Source organism: Malaya genurostris, chromosome 2 (assembly GCF_030247185.1).
Source record: "Malaya genurostris strain Urasoe2022 chromosome 2, Malgen_1.1, whole genome shotgun sequence".
NCBI lineage: Eukaryota > Metazoa > Arthropoda > Insecta > Diptera > Culicidae > Malaya > Malaya genurostris.
Window position 1 is genome coordinate 41,209,312 of NC_080571.1, and position 25,629 is coordinate 41,234,940.

Consider the following 25,629-nt stretch of genomic DNA (forward strand, 5'->3'; position numbering starts at 1 on the left):
AGATGGATTCGCCTCTTTCGATAGAACATTGACACCATTCGTATTATACAATTCCAAAACATCTTTGGTGGAGTGGCAAGATGCCAAATTAGACCAGAATAGCGAGGGAGTGACATGGCTGCGTAGGAATGGTAACAATCGCCTCTATAGGCATCTTTTATGAAATATTTCCTTGCTTACTGTTCTGGTAGTGATGAAGCTTTGGCTTGTTCGATCACAGCTGCATATTGCCTGCCAAACCAAATATGGTTTGGGAAACTTTGCCTTTTTATTCTTGGCAGTATGGAAAGACAATCCGGGAAGCTGCCTAAAGTCACGTGGATCAGTGTATAACGCAGGAAAACTTCGTCAAGTATTCGCGATACAACTTGCGAGTCCGGGTTTACCTTTATAGTTTTTACCTTGAAAGACTTCATACTTTGCCGGTGCTGGAAAGTATGCACGAAAATTGTAGATATTTTAATTTGATTAGCCCCAATACGTACCGAACAATTAGGTCTCTTCTGCAATATTTGCTTCACCTTCGCGTTCTTCTGGTGGTTCCTGTAATCCATTTTTGATCCGTTCCCAGCTTTCCTGGCTGTTATCAAACGTGTATCGAAAGATTTAAAAATGTAATGGACAGTGCTAGCAAGAAAATCAAGTTTTCTTACTTACAGATTTGGATTTTCATGGCGACCGCACACACTCACTTTTCGCCCTTGCTCTGCTTTCGACGCCTACGATCTAAAAGCTTGTAGTAACACCAAAAATTGATTTAACGTTCATCAGTCTGCGATTTACGCGATTTATGCGAAGTATTTGCGCTTTGATGAAGTATTTCCAGAGATATACGTATTTAGGGGTGTCCAGATTTTGTCGCGAACAAGCCTTACGAGCACATACCGCACTCAAAAGTCACCAGATACGAGTTTATGTACTGATTTCTTTTTTTTCAGAGAAGTTTTCGATGTCCACAATCGTCACAAGATTCAAAGAAACTAAGCAATTCAGTAATTTGTATTTCATGTATATGTGTAAATAAAAAATTTATCGCTTCGCGTTTTTTTTTAAAAGAAGGTAAAAAAGTCGCGTAAATTAAGGTTTTAGTGTACCAGAAATAGTGGTCAAAACTCTGAAATGAAACTCACTTTATTTTCTCAGGGATGCCCGAACCGATTTTCACTAGCTTTGGCTCAAATGACAGGTCTTACGGTCTCATAGGCTACCATTGAATTTCATCCGGATACGACTTCCGGTGCCAAAGCTACAGGGTGATGTGTGTTTAAAAATTAAACTGTACCTAGAGCGACGATGTCAAAAAAAAAAAAACGTTGAAATTTTTCTAAATTCGGCTCAAATATGGTTACAAATTGAAAAAGTCATGCTAGTTTCTGCCCAAACAAAACTCATCGAACTCAGCATAGCAAACTACAATTTTCAGTTTAGGTGGTGCAGGATTTTAGCTGCTAATTTATTTCATTTAATATAATGTTTCAACAGGTTCATTTATAACTTACAATTTCCAGTTACCTTATTGTTTGGATCAATAATAGTAGTTATGAGCTACTAAGTTATGCTAAGATATATTTAATTGTGTTTTTGCCATATTTAAGGAAAAATAAGTATCTATGTGTCATCTTCATAACACAACTTTGAACTGAATCCATTTGACGTATCACTTGTAATGCCGTTTTTCATTGATAAACACTGGTGGCGTGGATTGCTCTGGTTTTGCACTTTCGAGCAGAAATGCAACATTCTGACGGTGTTTCATTGCCATTTCTGCTCGAAAGTGCTAAACCAGAGCAATCCACGCCACCAGTGTTTATCAATGAAAAACGCCATTTGCCATTTCTGCTCGAAAGTGCAAAACCAGAGCAATCCACGCCACCGGTGTTTTTCAATGAAAAACACCATAAGTGAAGATTCACACAGAGTGCACACGACCTCGTCGACTAATGAATCCATTTTTAAGCGTACAATATGGAAGTAACGTTTTCGAAGCAAGTTGAATGTGGAAAATTCATAAATTCATCACCGATATACAAGCGCTCCGAATTCGGCCCAAAAAATCTATCGCCGAAAGTTTTAAATTGATATGTTAGTCACCGGAACATCAGAATTTATTGAATAATCCAGTCAACTCTTCTGCGATCGCACGTTCTGTAGTTTGATAACGGGGAGGAATTAATGATTCAATGTGAGGTACCAAAAATATTGTTTGCTCACTTTTTGAGAAAAAAATTTCAACGCGTTTTTCTGAAAACCAATTTTGTGAAGTCCGTGAATACGATCCTGTATAATCTAGTGAACCGATTCCTTTTAAACTTGGAACACAAAAAAAATTTGATGTATTCGAAATGACCCTTTCGGCGAAATGACTCTTTCGACGAAACGACTTTCGGCGAAATGACCTATTCTGCGAAACAATCTTCGGCGAAATGGCATTCGGCGAAACGACTTTCGGCGAAATGACCCGCTGTCGGCTGGACGAGCTATCTGCTTTGTTCACATGTAAGCACTTAATGAGCAAAAAAATGTTACACATCATGTATTAATAGATTTCTCTTTGTGCAAAAATTCATACTGTGCAAAACGATGCGATATTTTTTATGTATAACACGAAGCCTACCTACGCCGACCGAAAAATAACAGCTGCTGAACGAAATATGTGGTGTGAAGCTACGTCAAAATTGTCGGCCGTGCGAGAGAAATCAAACGGATGACATCATGACATGCTGTGATTGAAATAATGAAGCGACGTTGCTATACACATTATTCAAACCAATTCTCAAGCTCGGTGAAGTAAAATCGACGACACGACCTGCCATTCGCTCTTTAAAACTGTATCACAAATCTAACTACCCCTCAGTAACTCGTAATGTCAAAATGAAATAATTTCAAAAATATTTAAAACTAGCAACGCAATTTTTTTGGAAGTGTCAGGTCGTGTTTTCGGTAAAATTCCGAGACAGATCGGTAACACACAATTTTGCTGATTGCTCAGTAATCAATATTGTGTTTTCTGAGATTCGTTTAGTAAATGTATTGATTTTTCAGCAAAGTGCATCTTTTTGCCGAAATTTATCAAAATCTTGTGCTGAACGCATCGGTGATTAACAATTATCCCGAAATCAGCAAATGCGTTTGCCGCAATTTGGATAGACAACTGTCATTTACGTTCTACATTTTCGCTTGGCACTACGCAGTTATTTTCTGACGAAATATTTCGGAGAAAATTTCCAATGGTCATTAGAAAAAATGGAATTAGTCCAAAAGGAAGCCGTAAGTATAATAACTACAGATTATTGTTGATTATTTAACGAAATCTCCTTTCAGATCTTGTTTTCACTGTCGGGAAGTTATCATAGATTATCTCGTAGAACTTCAAGGACATATTAACCAATTTGCATATCTTGCAATCAGAGATGGCATTTCACCAGAGTTATACACGCTGGAGTCAGATTCTTGTCCACACCGAGGATGCAAAAAACGAAGCACCGCACAAAGAGGAAAGCGCACTTCTTCTCAGTGTCGAATAGACAGCATTTGAGTGTGTGCTTGTGGTTGAAGCAGCTGGCGCGAGTGAAACACATTCTCTTCGCATGAATCGCTCACACGCGCTCTCGTCTAAATACACCCAAGTGACCACTGGCGTGTGATGGTGAGCGAACACTTCTGTGAACTTCAATTAATAGAGAGTAGATCTGGCCTTGCTATGAAAAATTTGCAAGGAAAACCGAAAATTTTACGATAAATTGTTTTATTTTGCTGATTTTGCGTGTCCACGCTACGAAAACCATACAACAGAGTGCTCACCGGCGTGTACACCTCTGTGAAAGTATCTGCATCCTCCTCAGAGAATTTATTAGCTAATGCTCTAGCACTTTGGTGCGATTCAGTGGAAGAGGTAAAAGGAAATAAACAAACGCACTCATGATGCGTGCACACTTACACAACAGTGGTGTATAAATGTGAAAGAGAAGAGCTCTCGTTGAAGTTGTTAGTGCGAGGGGAGAAATTTTGCTTGCTCTTCGTCACACAGAGGAGATAGACATCTCTGCTTGCAATTGTAAGTCCCCGAAACATAAGTAATGTAATGTATACTTTTTGTGTATATATGTAAATAAAATGAAATCTTGATTTGAATATGTAGAATTAAAAAAAAAATAATTACTTAAGGCTCAGTAATTCATTGTTGCTTTTGCCGAAAATTCAGTAAAGGTTAGGTCGAACAGACAGTAAACTGTATGGTGACAATTTCGGTAATAAACACTGTCCCAGAAAGTATGGATGCACTTTGATTTCACTGTAAATAATACACAAGTGTTAGATATTCAAATTTTATTCGATATACTGATATTAATAGACTACAACAACAGAATATTATTCTAAACATTTGCTACTTAGCCATTGTAGACTAGTTGGCGCACCTTCTTGCGAACGTTTCTCATTGAATTCCGTACAGACTTCTTGGCGACAAGTTTTGACACTTTTTGCCTTTCTCATATAGAAAGGTTATGCAATCACTGTGAAAACCGACTTTTGAACCGAGGCCCGGAGGGCCGAGAGTCATATACAATTCGACTCAGTTCGTCGAATACGCAAAATGTCTGTGTGTGTATGTGCGTATGTGTGTATGTAACGTTTTTTTGCACTAACTTTTCTCGGAGATGGCTGAACCGATTTTCACAAACTTAGATTCAAATGAAAGGTCTTGTGGTCCCATACAAAATTCCTGAATTTCATTTGGATCCGACTTCCGGTTCCGGAGTTATGGGGTAAAATGTGCAAAAAAATTTGAAAATAAGTACACTAACCGAATTTCACAAACTTAGATTCAAATTAAAGGTCTTGTAGTCCCATACAAAATTCCTGAATATTATTTGGATCCGACTACCGGTTCTGGAGTTATGGGGTAAAATGTGCAACAAAATGAAAATATGTGTTCCAACTTTTCTCGTAGATTTTCACAAATTTAGGTTCAAATGAAAGGTCTTGTGGTCTCATACGTAATTCCTGAATTTCATCCGGATCCGACTTCCGGTTTCAGAAATATAGGGTAAAGTGTGTTAAAAATTGTATACCATCACTGAAATGGGCGAAAAACCATAAAAAATTTTCTACATCGACGACCTCAAAACTTCCCCAATTGATAGTTTTTATCAGTAGACGGTCAAACAACCCGATTTCGGTTATTGTTTTAATAATCGAAGAAATGTATTTTGAAGAATACCACAGTATTATATAGGATAGTATGATTGATATGAGAAAGGCATCATTACACCACTAGATGGATTAAAACAGGTTTTGCCAATCTTTTTCGAACTGTTGAATGGTTTCGGCTGCCGAGACATGTTTCCTAAGGTGTGCTTCCGTTAATGCCCAAAATTCCTCAATTGGTCGAAGTTGTGGGCAATTTAGTGGATTCATGTCTTTTGGGACGAAAGTGACATTTTTGGTAGTATACCATTCTACCGTTGATTTCGAGTAGTGGCAAGAAGCAAGATCTAGTCAGAAGACAACAGGATCCCTGTGGCTTCGAATCATGGGTAGAAGTCGTTTTTGTTTCCTTGATGTATATTTCGCTGCTTCAATAGTGGTGATGACGGGTTTCGAAATCTTACCGCAGCTACAAATTGCTTGCCAGACCATAGCTTTCTTACCAAAATTTTCGACTTCAATCGATGTCTCGGACTTGCCCTTTTCGCATCGTATAATATTGTGGTCCCGGCAAGGGTTTGTAATCGAGTTTCACGTAGGTTTCGTCGTCCATGATTATGCAGTTCAAATTTCCAGCAAGAATCGTATTGTGCAGCTTTCGAACCCTCGGCCTGATCGATGCTTCTTGTTCCGGACTACGTTTTGGTTGTTTCTGCTTCTTATAGGTTCGAAGATTCAAACGTTCTTTAGCATGAAGAACATTTGACTTCGAAGTGCCCACTTTTCTGGCCACATTCCAAATTGAATCCTCCTTCATTAGCTCGAACGCCTCCAGTATACGTATATTCAACTGAGGGTTAGCAGGACCTTTTTTTCGACCCGTTTTCGGTTTATCCTCAAAGGTTATACTCACCGAACTTCCTAATTGTATTTCGCACGGCTTTTTCACTTACTCCTTCCATTTTTGCTATCTTTTTCATTAACAGTCCGCGTTCTGTGCACCATTTGTACACAATCTTCGACGTAGTTCTGCTGAAAGTTCACGCATTTCGAAACAAACTAATGAAAACGAATAAACAAATGCACAAGTGGTTAGAGAAGAGTTTAAACAACAGGACGCAGCCATAAAAATTGACAGATTCTGAACCATTGTGTAATGGCAGCGGTTTTTGGTTGCGTACATACTTTCTGGGACAGTCTTCAACTGACGTTTGTTAAATTTGAGATTGCCGAAACCCCGAAGTTTTATCTTTTTCCGAGATGGTTACTGAGTATTTGGCGGTGCAAATTTCGACAATTTTTTTGCCGATATTCAGCGAAAAATAAAGTGCCCATGTTTAAGTTAAAAATTTCCGAATCGATTGTTTGTCAGTTATATAAATCCTTCAACAAGTGATTGAGTTATTACATTTCAAATTATGACAAGAAAAGGTTACGCGGCTAGTTTTGACACTTTTTATTGACACCCAGCCACGTATAGTGAAGAATAGGACAATTTTAAACACCCCCTCCCCCTCTCACAGTTTTGACTACGGCTTGTCCCACTCTCCCACTTCCCGCCATGACCGACTGATGTTCTTGTTTCCTCATCATCTCCCCAAACCACTTAAATCTTTTGGTCAGGGTTAGCAAATATTCTAGAATCCACCTCTCGTTATTGAAATCACCGAATAGATCGGTAAAAAATTCTGCGAAATTTTCTAAGTGTGTATTGGTAGAATATTCGCCAGCTATCAAATATCAATTCCCTAGAGGTGTTTGAGTGAATTCCTGTTAGAAAGTTGAACAGTGGATACCATCCCGAATTACTCTCATTTTTTCTCCCTCCCAAAATCGCTCCATCATTTTTCCCGCCGAAAGATTTTCCTCTCCGTAGAAAACTCAACTTTTTCCCGCGCAGACCCGTCCGAATGATGATGCCGATGACTGTTGATGGTAGGGTGTCATGCAGCCGATGATTGCCTTTGACATCCAAACAGAACAGAACTCACCGATCATCGTCTCGGTTGGCGCGCGTTCGTTGGTTCGTCCGGTCGTTCGCTCGCTCGCTCGTTTTGGGCGGTTGGTCCGTCAGCAGGCCGGCATGTGCATTTACTGTGAATGTGGTCCGTATCACCACATTCAAGCGTCACGGTCTGTGCAAGAGGATGAAATCCTACCTCAACAGCACTCTGGCAGAGATACTACACGGAAACGTCCTCCGCGTAGTGGCAGGCAGCTGTCGTCGTCGGTTGACGCCAGTTCTTGCAGTCGATTGCCGACGTTCGTGGTAAGCGGTTTGCAAACTGTCGATTGTCTCGGCGCGGGTTTCGATCTCTACCACGGGTTGAACAACGGCTGAGCTTTCCGTCGAATCGGATTCGGGCAAGGATTAGCTCCGATAAACTAGTGGCACTTGTGGTGGTTTTTCACGCGTGTGGATTATTTTCCGGCTTGTTGCTGCGGCAACGGCGACGGCGACGACAAGCTGTCGTATCAGTGCGCTAATTAGTACGTGGTTAGATTTCTGCGTTTCGGAAAATTGGTTTTGGTTTTGCAATCTCGGCAAGAATGCGGCGTAATGAAGTGTGACAATCTGCATCTGCGGTTGGTTGATTGAGGCCTGCTCCGTTGGCTAGAAACGTGAGTTTCGTGTGTTTCGTAGCGGAAATCGCTGCCTACTGCGTCAGTAGTTAAATTTTCCGGTTGCGAAAGTGAAAGTGTGAAGTGGATTTAAACGGTTTAGAATATTTGAGTTCCAGTTAGTAGGGTAGATTCGGGTGATTGTCTGAATAGTCGGTGTCATCCGAAGAGAGCTCTGCTGTACGTGACACTTCGGAAGAAACGGAATTTGTCAAAGTAATGACAGGAAATCCTGGCTGATGATAGCGAGAAGTTACACGGAACTTATTTTAAGTGCTGCAATCCGGATTAAGCGACGGGTAAAAAGTGTAATCAAATCTGGTGCTGTAGGATGTGATATAAAGTGTTTTATCGCTCAAGTTTGTTAGCTGACAGGAACGCAAAGTATTACTGACTGCACGGAGGTTGAGTTGAGCTGTGTGAGGTAAGCTAGTTTTGCATATCTAGCGCTGTGTTTGATTACATCTTAAATGGAAACTTTCGCGATTTGCATTCCTAATTGAAAAACTTTGATATGAGAGTTCTGTTTTAGACCAGGTTCGTGTAGCTTTCATAATTTTGGAGTTATTTTCAGCTTAATAGTTTTTTAAAAGTCTAAAATATTGTCTAAGTTGCAGAATTCTTCGAATTATAGCTAAAAATCTGCAGTAGTTATTTTATTCAATTTGTATTAAATCCTGAATGTCACTCTTCGAACCGACCTACAGTAGCATGTTTTTCGGTCTCTGAATTATATTATACTGAACACTCCGAAGATACTGTACCCAACGGTGATGAACAAAAGCTACTTTAACGAGTTCAAATATAATTTATTTTCCAAGGTTTAAATTTATCCTTATGTGAGACAGGTCTTTTCTTCGATACACGCGCCAAGGTTGGTTCCCAAAAGCATATGGTAAATAATAAGACAAGCATGTCGAAAGTAATTACTGCAGTACACAAAAGCAAATATTAGCATTTTCGATTTTTATTGTTGCAGCAGGACATTGAGTGCTTTTGTTTTTTTTTCGAATAATGGTAGTTTGGTTGGTATAGTAAAATTACATCACCTCTGATGGAGGCTTGTTCCAAATAGATGACTCGGTTTTGTTGAATGAAAAATATAATCAATGATTCAGGTGATACTTTTGAGATGTCGTAAATTTTTAACTAAATTATGGCTGAAAATCTGTTATAGTACTCCTAGTGGTGTGTTGATGTCTTTCTCATACTACTTATGTTCTTTTATATTAAAAACGTGATTAATCCACCTAGCAGTGAGATGATACCTTTTTTTATCAATCCGCATGTGTTTTTTTGCATGGATATTCTTAGGTGTTTTAGTTCTCATGACATTATTTTAATTATCGTCGTTTCAAACGGCAAATTGAGATTTTAATCACTCATTACCCTGTAATTTTGTTTTTGAAGTTCGATTTGGCCTTTTTGAAAAAATGATTAAACTTTGAGAAACGATTCGAAACTGGATCCGAAGTTCTAAGATCGGTGTAGCCGAAATCAGATAAATTCACCTGAGGAGTGTGTAGACATCTTTGAGAAATTGTAGTGCGAATTAAAATTTGGGGGTACATTCCGAATCCAAAAAAGAATACCGCTTAAACTGAAATAAATTTATTTGGTAATCGACTATCCAAATTTGCAAACCCGATAAACCTGATTAATTTATGTGAAATGGACATTTTTATACTAATCACCCTGTATCTCCTAAACCAGAAATCAGATCTGACTAATTTTTATAGGATTTTAAGACCTCTCATTTGAATCATAGATGATTCTTAGATTTCATTTGAATCTTAGATCGGTTAAGCCATCTACGAGAAAAATGAATTGCATTATTTTAATTTCGTTTCACATGTCATCCTGTGGTTCCGAAATCAGAAGTCGGATCCAAATTTGGAAGTATATTATTTTTCATATGAATCTGAGTTTGTAGAAAACGGTTTAGCCATCTCCGAAAAAATTGAGTAAAATTATTTGTCACACACGCATTTGCTGATCTCGACGAACTGAGTCGTATGGTATATGGAAATTATGTTCATCCAGCTTTTATTGCTGTAAGTAGTTTAAATCAATATAATTATGGAATTACTTTCAACTCGAAAATGCTGATATCATCTGGTTTATAAATGCCATATTCGAACGATTATGTTGCCAAAAACGAACCGTGCTAAAATCGGTCCAAGGCAAATTGTCATGAAAAAGGATGCTGTACACAGTCTTTTGGGCACTTAGAAACAATTGTATGTCACAGAATAAAAATCGTGTTTTCCGTTGCTCCCAAGCATTTCTTTGTCATACAGTGCTCAAAACTTCTACTGCTGGAATAAGGGGAAAAGTCGTTTACACAAAAATATTGATATCTTCATTAAAAATGGACGGATTTTAACAAACTATGGCTTGTTGGATAGCTATTACCGTGCGGAATCTAAGTCTAAAAACATATTCTGTTTTGAAGGTCAATTGTGACAGATACTGTCAAAAAACTGAAAATTTTGACATAAAACTCCGTATAACTCAAAAAGTAAACATCCGATCTCAAAACCATTCAATAGCGTTTTGGGTGACGGGGAGACCTTTCATTTGCGACTAGTTTGATCAAAATCGGTCCAGCCATCTCTGAGATCTCGACCTCTTAGTTGACAACACACATACATACACACACACACAGACAGACATTTGCTCAGTTCGTCGAGCTGAATCGATTGGTATATGACATTCGGCATTCCGGGTCTCGGAAAAATTTTCTAAAGTTTGAGCGAATTCTATACCTATTTTTTATATATATGAAAAAAGGTAAAAAATAAATTCATTAAAAAATAAATAAAAACAAAAACTAACACCGTCTAAATGACGGTTGGGTTCATGAAATTTTCGAAATCGAATTTTTTTTCGATGTCAAATGTCTTAGAATTGCGTGAAACGTCGCGATCTAGTGTGTTTGGAATATTTCTTCTTCAAATCAAAAAAAAAAAATTGTTGAAACTATCGACCTGGGAATATTTAAAAAAGAAACGAATCTGGAAGTTGAAATCTGAGATTTTCGAAATCGAATTGTTTTGTTCCCAAACGTTTTTGAATTACGTGATACATCGAGATTTATTTTTCTTAAACTTTAACAAATTTTGAGACTTCCGAAATCGAAAACTTTTGTATGTGAAAAATGTCTTAGAATTTCATAAAATGTCGATATCTAGTGTCATCTCGATTTTTTTAATGAACTCTGGGATTTTTTTTGAAAAAAAATAGATTCTGGGGGACTTAAATTTTAGATTTCCAAAATCGATTTTTTTTTATAACAAATATCTTAGAATTACATGAAACGTCGAGATTTGGTGTTAACACGAAAAAAATTTTTTATTCAACTCGACTCTGGGACTTGAAATTTGAGATTTACTAAAACGAAAGTTTTTTTTGATGCCAAGTGTTTATTTTTGTTGAACAAAAATCGACCCTGGGATGTTTTTTGCCTTTCTCATATAGAAAGGTTATGCAATCACTTGAAAAACCGACTAGTGAAAATTGGCCCGGAGGGCCAAGTGTCATATACCATTCGACTCAGTTCATCGAGCTGAGCAATGTCTGTGTGTGTGTGTGTATGTATGTGTGTGTGTATGTGTCAAATAATCTCACTAGGTTTTCTCGGAGATGGCTGAACCGATTTTGACAAACTAAGATTCAAATGAAAGGTCTCGTGGTCCCATACGGAATTCCTGAATTTCATCCGGATCCGACTTCCGGTTCCGGAGTTATAGGGTAAAGTGTGTTACATATTGTACACCGTCACTTAAACAGGCGAAACAAAAAACGTAAAAAATTTTCTAAACTGGTCTCAAAACTACACAAATCGATAGTAATTATCAGTAGGCAACTAAACAAACCGATTTCGGCTATCCTGGTTCCCGGTATTCGGTTCCGGAAGTACCGGAAATAGTGGTCATATATACCAGAATGGATCTCACTCACTTTTCTCAGCGATGGTTTAACCGATTTCCACAAACTTAGATTCAAATGAAAGGACTCGTAGTCCCATGCGGAATTCCTGAATTTAATCCAGATTCGACTCCCGGTTCCGGAGTCATAGGGTAAAGTGTGTTACATATTGTACACCGTCACTTAAACAGGCGAAACAAAAAACGTAAAAAATTTTCTAAACTGGTCTCAAAACTACACAAATCGATAGTAATTATCAGTAGGCAACTAAACAAACCGATTTCGGCTATCCTGGTTCCCGGTATCCGGTTCCGGAAGTACCGGAAATAGTGGTCATATATTCCAAAATGGATCTCACTCACTTTTCTCAGCGATGGTTTGACCGATTTCCACAAACTTAGATTAAAATGAAAGGTCTCGTGGTCCCATACGGAATTCCTGAATTTCACCCGGATCCGACTTTCGGTTCCCTAATTATAGGGTAAACTGTGTTCAATATAGTACACCGTCACCTAAAATATTTTCGGATGCAACAAACATTTAAATCGTAATCTAGAGTGCGTACTAGAAGAGTTTGTACGTCATTTTAGTTGGTGGCCGTACGAACCGACTTTGTTAAAACCGGTTCTCGGGTTCCAGTGCCGGAGGTGCATATAATAGTGAACCCATTTCGTTTTCTTAAGGATGACTTACTCAATCAAAGCACTGTTCTATTCTGTATGAGAAATTCTGAATAGAATGCCACAATATTATATACATGAGAAAGGCATCATTACACCACTAGGTGGATTAAAACAGGTTTTTTCAAAATATCGACTCTGGGACTTGAAAAATTTTGAGATTTCTAAAATCGAGAATTTGTTTTTGAAGCCGCATGTCTTAGAATTACATAGAACGTCGAGATTTGATGTTATCTCGAAACAATTTTTTTTTGAAAATATCAACCCTGGGAGTTTTTTTTAAGAAAAAATCGATTCTGAGAATTAAATTTTAGACTACCGAAATATTTTTTTTTCCGTAATCGAAATTTTTTTTATGCCGCATTTTGATGATGATACGTCGAGATTTTGTGTTATCTCGAAATAATTTTGTTTTGTAAATCGACCCTGAGATTTTTTTTTTAATTATGGGCTCTCTGGGACTTGAAATTTGAGATTCCCGAAATCGGGTTTATCTCGAGTCGATATCGGTTGGGATTTCTTTTTTTGAAAAAATCGACTCTCTGGAACTTGAAATTTGACTATCTTTATCCGACGTCGAAAAATATTTTTTGATGCCAAACGTCTTTAAATTACTTGAAACGTCAAGATTTGATGTTATCTCGACAATTTTTTTAAATATATCGACTCTGGGACTTGAGATTTCTGAAATCGAAAAAAATTTTTTTTGGTGCCCAGAGTCTCAGAGTCGATTTTTTTTTCAAAATTTTTATTCTTCGAGATGAAACTAGATCTCGACATTTAATGAAATTCCGTGACATTTGGCACTAAACTTTTTTTTCGATTTAGGAAATTTCATGTGCGAAGCGAGCCAAGAGTAGATCCATTGGGTTCCTGCTTCCATGTCGTAAAAGGCCACAATTTCAGAAGTTTTTATTTTCCTACTTTCAGTTACCAGAACACATTTTTACTTCACTATCACTTCGTTAAACAAAGTGCTTTGGTTTCTTTTATATTTCTATTCCTTCGAGCTTTTAACAATAGTCCAATTCTTTCGTTTTTACCTTTTTTTATATATATAAAAAATAGGTATAGAATTCGCTCAAACTTTCGAAAAATTGTCCGAGGCCCGGAGGGCCGAATTTCATATACCAATCGATTCAGCTCGACGAACTGAGCAAATGTCTGTCTGTGTGTGTGTATGTGTGTGTGTCTGTATGTGTGTTGTCAACTAAGAGGTCGAGATCTCAGAGATGGCTGGACCGATTTTGATCAAACTAGTCGCAAATGAAAGGTCTCCCCGTCACCCAAAACGCTATTGAATGGTTTTGAGATAGGATGTATACTTTTTGAGTTATACGGAGTTTTATGTCAAAATTTTCAGTTTTTTGACAGTATCTGTCACAATTGGCCTTGAAAACAGAATATGTTTTTAGACTTAGATTCCGCACGGTAATAGCTATCCAACAAGCCATAGTTTGTTAAAATCCGTCCATTTTTAACGGAGATATCAATATTTTTGTGTAAACGACTTTTCCCCTTATTCCAGCAGTAGAAGTTTTGAGCACTGTAAGACAAAGAAATGCTTGGGAGCTACGGAAAACACGATTTTTATACTGTGACATACAATTGTTTCTAATTGCCCAAAAGACTGTGTACAGCATCCTTTTTCATGACAATTTGCTTTGGACCGATTTTAGCACGGTTCGTTTTTGGCAACATAATCGTTCGAATATGGCATTTATAAACCAGATGATATCAGCATTTTCGAGTTGAAAGTAATTCCATAATTATATTGATTCAAACTACTTACAGCAATAAAAGCTGGAAGAACATAATTTCCATATACCATACGACTCAGTTCGTCGAGATCAGCAAATGCGTGTGTGACAAATAATTTTACTCAATTTTTTCGGAGATGGCTAAACCGTTTTCTACAAACTCAGATTCATATGAAAAATAATATACTTCCAAATTTGGATCCGACTTCTGATTTCGGAACCACAGGATGACATGTGAAACGAAATTAAAATAATGCAATTCATTTTTCTCGTAGATGGCTGAACCGATCTAAGATTCAAATGAAATCTAAGAATCATCTATGATTCAAATGAGAGGTCTTAAAATCCTATAAAAATTAGTCAGATCCGATTTCTGGTTTAGGAGATACAGGGTGATTAGTTCGAAAATGTCCATTTCACATAAATTAATCAGGTTTATCGGGTTTGCAAATTTGGATAGTCGATTACCAAATAAATTTATTTCAGTTTAAGCGGTATTCTTTTTTGGATTCGGAATGAACCCCCAAATTTTAATTCGCACTACAATTTCTCAAAGATGTCTACACACTCCTCAGGTGAATTTATCTGATTTAGACTACACCGATCTTTGAACTCCGGATCCAGTTTCGAATCGTTTCTCAAAGTTTAATCATTTTTTCAAAAAGGCCAAATCGAACTTCAAAAACAAAAATTCAAATTAAAGGACTTAAGGTCCCATACAAAATTGGTGAATTTTATCCGATTCTGGAATTACAGATGATTACAGATGATGATTTTTAAAATTCATACCGATATAGAAGATGTAAATTGTTTGGCGTATTAATTTATGGCCATTCGAATCATTTTGGGTTATGCTAGTTCCTGAATACCAGCTCTGGAAGTACCATAAATAATGACGAAAAACTCTAAAGTGGAACTTACTTCGACATCTCATGGAATGTTCAATCGAATGTCACACGTTAGGATTGAAATTCGATACGATTTGCAGATTCGAAATTACAGGGTAATGAGTGATTAAAATCTCAAATTGTCGCTTAAAACGACGGTCATTAGAATAATGTCATGAAAACTTAAACACCGAAGAATATCCATGCAAAAAAACACATGCGGATTGATAAAAAAAAGGTATCATCTCACTGCTAGGTGGATTAATCACATTTTTTTTCTATAGGTTGTGGTGAGCTCAATTCATACGTGTTCCTCATCGCTTATTCTGATTTGGTGATTCGTTGGCGAAACTTTCATTGAAAGTGTTTCGCTTATTTTGCTTGTAGTTTTCTTTATTTCACACGCTCCTCTTACTAACTTAAATTTCAATACTAAGCCGTTGTAAGCCGTCGAGATAGTGGTGTGCCAAAATTGTTCGCGTCCTTTGTCTCTTTGTCTTCGAATATAGCGATTCGTCAGCAATAAAATTGTTCCACTAGAACAATTTTATTGATCTAGCACACATACCTTCTTACTAAACATGCTGTTTTAATTCTTCGTTTGACCAACTAAGAATCAATCCAGGAGAAAGACGAATTATATAGTCTTGGATCCTTCGAGTCAAGTCAAGTCAAGTCTGAATTCTTCTTGATTCAGACGTCTTGATAGTTTTAGTTGAACTGTCAAGGTATCTATTGTGATGAGATAGGAAATTAGGACATGACAAGGGTTCAGGGCATAATTAAATGTGAAAATAATCAAGTGTAAATTCAAATAAGCTAACTATAGTTTTATTTTATCATTATCATTGCACCTCAGCTTAGGGCTAATTGATTTTCAATTGAATTAACTACATATTTCTCTCGGTAGCCGGCTGCCTAGCTATTGAGGAAATACAACTATAAGTTTAAGAATTAACATTTTGTAAGAAATTTTCTAATGCATTTCGATTATTTCAAATCAGATGCTGTTTCCATTTCCATTTTTGTACATTGTTCTCATAAAATAATTGTCCTTGGTATCGCGGGATTCGGTTGATTTCAAATCGATTGACTACCGTCCTGAGAATTTAAACTGTATCTGACGTATATCACTTCTACATAGAAAGATTACAGCATAAAAATATTGTGGAGTTAGGCGTCGTCGTGAGTCGGTATTTTCATGATTGCAGTGTTTTTATGAATTTAAATCTCAAATATTTGTATTAAATCTGTATTCTGTACGAAATCTGTATGTGTGAATACAAAACTGTACGTTACGGATAAATCTGAGTAAATGATAGCTCTGTTGATAAATAAAAAAAGCGCTTGAGTAATGTCACAGACATAACTGGAGGACGTGAATACGAATAAATATGATAATCGTTCGTATTAGTTGAATGTGTGAATTTCACAACTTTTACTGCTTCGCTTCCAGAATTGTAACGTTGTATTTATACTAAAAATTGACTTATCGGCGACAAATATTTTCTACCACACAATTAAATAACGTGGAACAAATAAGAGTAAAAATAAAAGCAACGTTCCGAATTTTGATGTCGATTGTTTCATTTCGGATTTGCATTTTTAAGTGAGAGAAATTATCAAAATGCTGTACGGAGTTAATTTTTGGCTTCAGATGGGCAAAACTGTGGAATTCTTTACGATATTAAACACTGCTCGGAGCATTCCTCTCGAACGCGAAGCAGTCAAATGCTGGCTTTATTCGCACTCGATTGGCACGAATTTTGCACTGCGAATCAAGCTATTCTAACTATTCAAACAGACGAACTTATTTTGATTTCTTTTAAATAAGAACTGCATAACATAACGCTTATTATTATAAAAGTCTTCCAGGTTAAAGGTCATACATTATAATCGCCTTATAGAGTAATTCAATTTTGACACAGTTAAATTCGCAGTAAACTAGAGTATTATGTAAAGAAGAGAAAATAAATTACCACAGTAAGCACTGTGAAGATTGTGAAAGAACAATTCTTATCGAACTCAAATTTTAAACGCTATTGATGCGGCTACTGAGCTTCTTTTGCGTGCGTTTGAACTACTCTTGTTACAAAAAGAGTCCCATATTTTTCAAGCTGGATTCTTATACAAATGAAAAAGAACAAGTAAACGAATAAATATGTTATATTTATAATAAAGTCGATTTTTGAAAAAATAGTTTGATTTAAGCATTTTGTCATTGTTTTTCATTTTTCAAAATATTTTTATCAACAAACTGAGACATTTTTACATAGACATATGTATGTAGCAAGATTATTGCATTCCATTTCATAATCGAAAAAAATCGAAATTAAAGAGTTATTTTTCTTTGGATCAAAATTTTTATCGCGGGTCAAAAATCAGTGCAGTTACTCTACCCAATAAAAAGTAAACCAATCATCTTATTTTGTTTAGGATTATCATTTTCTGAAGATTCATCGAATTCGAAGATGCACGGGTACAAAAGTATGTTGGCAAATGATGGAATGACCAATATTACGTCGTTTTTGTTTGAAGGCAAAACCGATCCAATTTCAACCCCAACTGCTATCAAATCCATACACATTTGACAGCTGTTAAAGTCTAGTGCCGTTTTCCATTGAAAAACACTGGCGTGGATTGCTCTGATTTGCACTTTCGAGCAGAAATGCAACATTCTGATTCGAAAATCTGATGCAATCTGATTCGAAAATCATTTTGCCTTTCTCATATAGAAAGGCTATGCAATCACTGCAAAAACCGACTTTTGAACCGAGGCCAGGAGGGCCGAATGTCAAATACCATTCGACTCAGCACGACAAACTGAGCAGAATTACAGGGTGATATGCACCAAAAATGTTGAAATAATGCATTAATTAAAATTAATTATTAAAATCTCACTCACTTTTCTCGGAGATGGCAAAACCGATATTCACAAACTTAGATTCAAATTAAAGGTCTTATGATCCCATACAAAGTTACACAATTTCATTTGGATCCAACTTCCGGTTTCGGAATTACAGGTTGATATGCACCAAAAATGTGGAAATTATGCATTAACAATGTGAAAAATTCATCACTCACTTTTCTCGGAGAAATCGATTTTCACAAACTTAGATTCAAATAAAAGGCTTTATGATCTCATACAAAATTCCGGAATTTCGTTTGGATCCAACTTCCAGGTCCGGAATTACAGGGTGTTATGCACCGAAAATGTGAAAATAATGTCACTCACTTTTCTCGGAGATGGCTGAACCGATTTTCACAAATTTATATTCAAATGAAGGGCCTTACTTACCTACATAAAGTTACGGACTTTTATTTTAATCCGATTTCTGGTTCCAGAATTACAGGGTGATATGCAACAAAAATGTGAAAATAGTGCACCGAAACTGTGAAAATAATTTTATTCATTTTTCTCAGAGAAGGCATTACCGAATTTCACTAACGTCCAATGATCCTATACAAAGTTCCTGAATTTCACATGGATCCGACTCCCGGTTCCGGAATTACAGGGTGTTATGCATCAAATATGTGAAAATAATATCATTCACTTTTTTGGAAATGACTGAACCGATTTTGACTCACTTAGATTCAAATGAAAGGTCCTAAGATATCATAAGAATATTCCAATTTTCATTCGGCTTAAACCCCTGCTTCTGGAGGTAGAGTGCTTAGTGTAAAAATGTCAGTTTCAAGAATTTTTTTTATAAGCTACCGCTTTATATTTGCTAGGGTAAGGGCTCCCTATTTCATCTGAGCTCCTATTTCCATCTCATCCCTTCACCTCATTACTTTGAACATGAATAATATTTTAAAACCTACCTGAACCAAACTGGGAAATGTTTTAAAATGATTATAAAAGCTATTGTCACACTTTCCCATTGAAAGAAATGGTTTTAATTTCTTCGGTTATCGTTTTTTTCATTTCAAATAAACTCACTTTTCAATTTAGGACACATTTTCGTCTCAAGATTTACAGTTCGTCATGTTTCTGATTATCTACTAATCGATTCGTCTCAAAACATGATCACTTTTTCGCACAATTACACTACCATTGAATGCTGGATGACTTCATAATTAATAATGTTCACTTGCTACTTGTTTAATTAACGATTTAATACTTCAAAAACTACCCGACAAACAATAAAAGTCTTTAAAAATATGAGATGAAAGTTTTTCACTTAGTTCACTTGATTGCGCTTTGTTTTCATCTCATTTGGTTTCGCAAAGTTGCCAAGTTATCTCATAATGTTACAAAACAAAAATTGTTTTTCTTCTTCAAAATCTCATCAAAAAGTATGTTTTTTGGTATCCGTGACATTAGTTTAATTATATTATTGATATTAATATTTTAATAAAACTGTTTTGGCTTCGAATTTTACCAGGAAGAGCATGTTAAAAACTAATGAAATAACCATTGTGGCAAATCTAGTAGCACTGGTTTCATTCCGCTATACGTCAACATAACGCTGTGAAGTGTGTGTGTTTCATCGGCTGTGCACAGAGATGCCAGATATTTTCATAGAAAATATGTATTACGTTGCATAGAAACTCTATATCTGGTCTATCTATTTTCACTAATAAAATGATGTTAAATCTGTTTTCACTAATAAAATCTGTTAACATCATTTTATTAGTGAAAACAGATAGACCAGATATAGACTTTCTATGCAACGTAATACATATTCTATGAAAATATCTGGCTTCAAATAGTTCAAATTGGTTCCAAATTTTAATATAAATGTTTGTCAGTGTTCATAATCAATTATCTACATAAAAGATTTCCACTTTAACATGTGATTTGTCCGTTGATTAATAAACTTTTAAAGAATCACTGCAATCAAATACTAATAGATACTCAGAGAGCAAAGTCTAATTTTTTACTTCTTTCTTTCTATGAATCTGTACAAATCTGTATTAAATTTAGGAAATCTTTACACAATCGGTACTTTGATTTAAACCAGTATGCGAACGCAAAAATCTATACAATACATATAAATCTGTATAAATGGCATCTCTGGCTCTACACTTTGTTTTAAGAAGGGCTAATGAATAAATAATAACAATCACAGTTTTGTTTTTATTTAAAGTTCACCAAATTAACTTTTCAGTAAAATTTTAAATTTAAAGCGAAAGGTAACGGAAACGACTGAAAAATTTTTAAACGTTGAAATGATTTCAAACTGGTTCTAAAAATATCGTATATTGTCTCATAGTTGACATTAGGCCGTTTTTAAGAAGAATTCTGACATTTTGAACCTGAGAGTGTGATAGTGGAATATTTCGTTTTGATTGCTGTCGCCATTGCTAATTTATAGGATGAATAAAGGATCAACGATAGGATGGATAAAAATCCATTGAGATGAAATTAGGAGCAGAGTAGTGAACATTTCATAAGTGTTTTTTGCTGTTTTATGAACATTATTTTAATTTCCAAGGAATGTGAATCAAATCTCAATGTGGAGCAAGGCGAATGAAGCAGTAATATGAAATAGTTATAGTGATTTTAGTGGCTAGATCGAGGTTTGAAGGCGACGTCCTTACAAATGAGATGAAATAGGGAGCCCTTACCCTAGTTAATTTTTCTAGTTTGCCGATCATGAGAGTCTGTAACCAAATAAACCAACCATTGATAATCACATAAAAGATCTGTTGAATTTCATTCAAGTCAGACTACTGGTACATTTATTTTCCAAAATTCAAATATTCATAGAGAATCGTAAATAAATTTGTAGGTCATATTAGTGTATGGTTGAATTTAATCGATGTTAAGTAACCCATGCTGCATCAGTTTGAAGTTATTCACATTAAATTACCTATTGCGGAAGAGTTTTTCGAAGGTATTACAACCTTTGATGTATATTTTTACAAAGTGGGACAAAATAAAATTAATCCTAAAGTGGGCCAAAATACCTCTGTTACCCTAAAATGTAGCTCACCTCACTTTCTCAAATATGATTGAATAGTTTTTCACTAACTTGAATTCAAATGTAGTATATGAATGTAGCAGTATTATGCAACAGAAATCTTCAAAACTATTTTCTAAACTTTTTTTAAATTGTAGTATTCCGCTGTAATATACAGGAGAAAATGAAAATGAGAAAGGCATTATTACACCACTAGAAGCATTAAAACAGGTTTTCTGTTTTATCTTCGTGAATGATTATTACCACATGGTAAAATGAGAAAAAAAACCCTGTACTATAACTTACACACTTTATGTAATCAAGACGTGTGGCGCTGACAGATGAAAAAAAATGTCTGCAGTGTTACCAGAAGTACTGCATGATTCAAATCCACAAAAAAAACAGTTCAATAGTCGAGTCGTTTCAGTTGAATAGGTGAAATAATTCAACCAAGGCGACAAATCCCAACCCAGTTAGTCAATGTGGTATGCCACCGTGTCCGGCAACTGACCGGAAAAACGAAAATATTTCAATTGCAAACCAAGTGTGTTTTTGCACACACTGAGTAGAGGAATAACGAACGAGCCAATGTAGTTGACGTTTTTCTTGTGCGAAGCATGGAATTCAAACGGTGGAAACATTTTACAGGAGACTACAGATGTCCAGATAAGTTCTACAGTCTTCAGCTGCTCTGCCAAAAGTTTTGTCAATGAAAAAGCAGTACTATGATCAATGATGCTGTTTATTTTCATACATCGATTGAGAAATTATCTTGTCGGATGCATCGCCGTGAAATGATTTGTGCATGCAAATTATCACAGAAAGAAAACATTTTCTTGTAAAAGAATTTTAGAAGCGTTCGTTTCGTTATATTACTAGAATCATTCGCATACTATTTGGATTTCTCTTAACAACAGAAATGATATTGATCTTTGACACAGCTTTAAACAACTCAGTTGGTTAGGTTGCATCGGATAGTCAACGGCGTAATGTAAAAACAACATTTCACCTTCATAAATCCGAAAGATAAATTTCCTGTCTCACCTGGCGGATTGAATAATTAATCGTTTTACTTCAAGAGATAGTGCCGTTTTGGGATCTACCAATCTTCCTAAAATAGCATTCCACCGAAATCCGGACTTATTCAACAAAACTCTCACGTTTCGCGGGTTTTAGTCCAGTAGTCAGCATTCTGGTAAGCGGCAACCGAATTTGATCGAGTCCGTTTTCTGTTCAAAGGTTCGAACGGCATCAGTAACGGGTTGTGGACGTTCATTTGCATGGAACACACGGCACACGGTCTGATAGCGGACCATGCAGACCATGTGTCATGTCTTTTAATGGCGGGTTCCGTTGCCAAACAGTATGCAACAGATTCAGAGGCCGGAAGGCTTGAACTTCCCCTTCGGTGTTCTTCGTTTTATGGGACATGTGATAAATGATCCTTTAAATGTGGCTTTTTCGAAGATTTTCACTGCTTTGAGCATGCAGTGGAGCACTTACTTATGCTCACAACATTGAGAAATTCAAGTGTTTTTCGAGGCTTCATGTTATTTAGTAATTCCGAACGATTTTCTCGATAACGTTGTAGTTATTTAATAAAATTTGGTTCTCAATAGTTTTATCTTGTATTTTTTTTCCTATATGATCAGAAATACAAGTTAAAATTGTCAAATATCTTCGGACAGGATTCAAAAAGTCTGTGAATAAAATAAATTCAGTGAGCAAAAGAAAAAGACTACTCCAATCTGAAAAATACCCACTTCACCGAAGTCACCTTCATTTAAATGGACATTCAAAAGGATTCGAGTCTGCAACTTATACCTTACCGTGCAGATGCTCTATCATCGTAATATTTTTCAAGTAATTATAGACATTTTTGCAATGACTGAGTGGAAACATATATTGGAGAAGCCAAATAAATGAAAAACTTAACAGAATAGATGATTTTTGCCTTTCTCATATAGAAAGACTATGCAATCACTGTGAAAACCGACTTTTTAATCGAGGCCCGGAGGGCCGAATGTCATATACCATTCGACTCAGCTCGACGAACTGAGTAAATGTCTGTGTGTGTATGTGTGTTTGTCCGAACCTATTCGGACCACGCGCACCTCTCATTCAATATCTTGGCCCACGCACACGAAAGCAGTCAGCTAGGGTACAGACGAGAGTGACAGTTTAACCGACGACACGACCTGACACTCTGAAGAGAAGTCGGCATTAAAAGTGTTCGTAAACGATTTACCACCGGTTACCATAAATTGAGTGACCCCTTACTAATGTAAAAAAATGATCTTTTGAGCAACACTGTTCTAGTTGCTACGAACTAGTTACCAACAGGGATGCCAGGTTCACAGATTAATCTGTGTTTCACAGATTTTGAATTTTCTGCACAGATTTTGAAAATGATCACAGATTTTCACAGATTCTTGAATAAATCACAGATTTTGGAAATCGAGCAGAGTTTAGCACCAAAAAGTACAGATAGGTTGAGGAAAAAGGTTCAGAGCGTGTTGGTAGTGAGACCTTTTTTTGCTCACTAAACTGAATTCGATCTGCTATAATAGTACAGAAAATGGGTAGTTTTTTTTTTGCTCACCAAATTGATTTTGAACTGCTATTGTGGTACGGAAAACGGTCACAGATTTTCACAGACAGGTTTTGGGTTTGATCACAGATTTTTGAAAAAATGACCTGGCATCCCTGGTTACCAAGTGACCAGTGTTAAAATAAACAAACAGTCTTTAAATGTATCGGAATCGTGATTTTGAATGTCTGACCTTTTCACAATTTCAGAGTTAAGAAAAAGAAGTAAATCCAGAGAACATTGTGAGAGTTCCTAATGAAAAGACTGTTATTTCTAATCAGGAATATGTCATCACTGTAAAGCACACCCAGGCATCAATAATGACGTACTTTCAATAATGTATTGAGTAAGGTGGGTCATCCTAAAACCCCATTTATTGAGTTGTAGTATCAAGCCAATTTCAGAGTCTGTGAAGCAACAGGCTAGACTTCAAGAGCACTCATTGACTCTTAGCGTGAAATCGGATTGTCTACGAACATTTACAGCTTAAGGACAATTTGATGCTATAAAATCATTTGCGAATATGTTTATTTTGTACAGTATATTTTAATTATACATAGGAATAACTCATTTCAAATTTTTGTACTCAAATTAGTCTCTTGTTAGTTGGTGGCCAACTCGGTTTCCGGTTCCGAAAGCATTGGAAGTATTGTTCGAAGCAAGAAATCGGTGTAATGGATATGATTTGTTTAGTTTTTGTTTTTTTTATATAATTAACTCATTTTACTGTGCTAATATTTGTCTGGTAATAACATTCGATAGTAGGCTTTCTGTTTTTATTCTCTCAGAGAATTTTCGGAATCTTCCATCATGGATAGGAGAGCTTTATTCCAGATGTTTAAATCGCTCGGGCTTGCTCTTTGCTAGTCATGAACTGTTGTAGAGTTAATTCAACACTCTAGCTATAGTGAAATAGATCGGATTTTTATATCGACATATATATTGTTTTTTTTTGTTTTTCTTTAGACTTAATTGACTAAGACCAGAATTCATCCATCTCAGTTCGGTTTATACGACAGCTGATAAAAATTGTGCTGGTAGGAAAATTCCAAGACACGGTGACACAAGATTTTCCACTACAATTGAAACAAGCCTCTGGCAGCGGCCAAAATCGTCCTCGATCAAATGTTCGGCTTGTGGAATGGCATCAACATTTGTTTTGTTTATATTCTAAATTCTGTTTAAAACCAGTAACCAATGTTATGGTAACTGTTATTCAAAATCAATAATTTATCAACTTGTGCTGCCAGGTCGTGTCGTAGGAATTAAACAAATAAAACACAGTTTCACCGACGACACGACCAGACACTTCGAAGAAAAATTGCAATAAAAAGTGTTCGTGAGTGATTCACTACCAGTTACCACAGTATTGAGCGTCCCCTTGTTTATTATAAAAATAGTCTTCTCAAGCAACACTGTTCTGGTTGCTACGGACTGGTTACCAAGAAATTCCAGCGAAGTAAATAAACAAAAAAATTGACTTTCCTTTGCAGAGAAAATCAGAATTCATTCCTTTAGCGATTTCACAGTGAAAATGAAGTTCCAGTGCATAAATGTGACATGCGGGCGATGCATACGAGGAGCTCTTGAAGTAAACTACCTACTTAAGCGAAAGTATGAGCAAAATAAATAGCATTCATTTCAGGTTTGTTGAAAACAAATAGGTTATAACACCTACAACGACCGTTGTAATAACAAATCTTCGTGTTAAATGGGGCATAACCTTGGGATTACCTTTCTTTTTATTTATTATTAAAATTCACAATTGTTGGTACGGTTCTACAAATAAAATGTCAGTTGTGTGTTTGTATTAATGATAGAACGATTTCATTTGTACACTAAAATATATCACAGATTTTCTAATAGTTAATATATTTATCTAGTCTGGATTAGTTCTGATAAATAAACTGAATGTAATCCGAAATTATTATTATTCTGCATGTAGATCAAATTAGAATATTTCGGCTGAATGTAAAAATTTTCATTCTGCATTTCGATTGAGTGATGTTTTTTTATGGAAAATTCGAACTCGATAGAGAATACAAAATTTGGACCGAATAGGATTGTTACACAATCTTTAGTCCAGTTTGATTTCTAATAATCGAA

The 25,629-nt window shown here is 36.1% G+C and overlaps 1 protein-coding gene across 2 annotated transcripts in view; it reads left to right on the top strand.

Annotated features, from left to right (window-relative positions):
* The first annotated feature begins 7,194 nt into the window (after positions 1 to 7,194).
* The window catches only part of LOC131432907 (neuropeptide CCHamide-2 receptor-like), a 174,472-nt gene continuing 156,037 nt past the window's right edge, over positions 7,195 to 25,629 (top strand). The window contains exons 1-2 of one of the 2 annotated variants that reach the window (XM_058599486.1): positions 7,195 to 8,066; positions 8,128 to 8,191. The gene's annotated coding sequence lies outside the window, so the exon portion shown is untranslated. Of the gene's footprint in view, positions 8,192 to 25,629 lie in introns of both variants that reach the window. The other variant, XM_058599485.1, reaches the window with a different exon arrangement.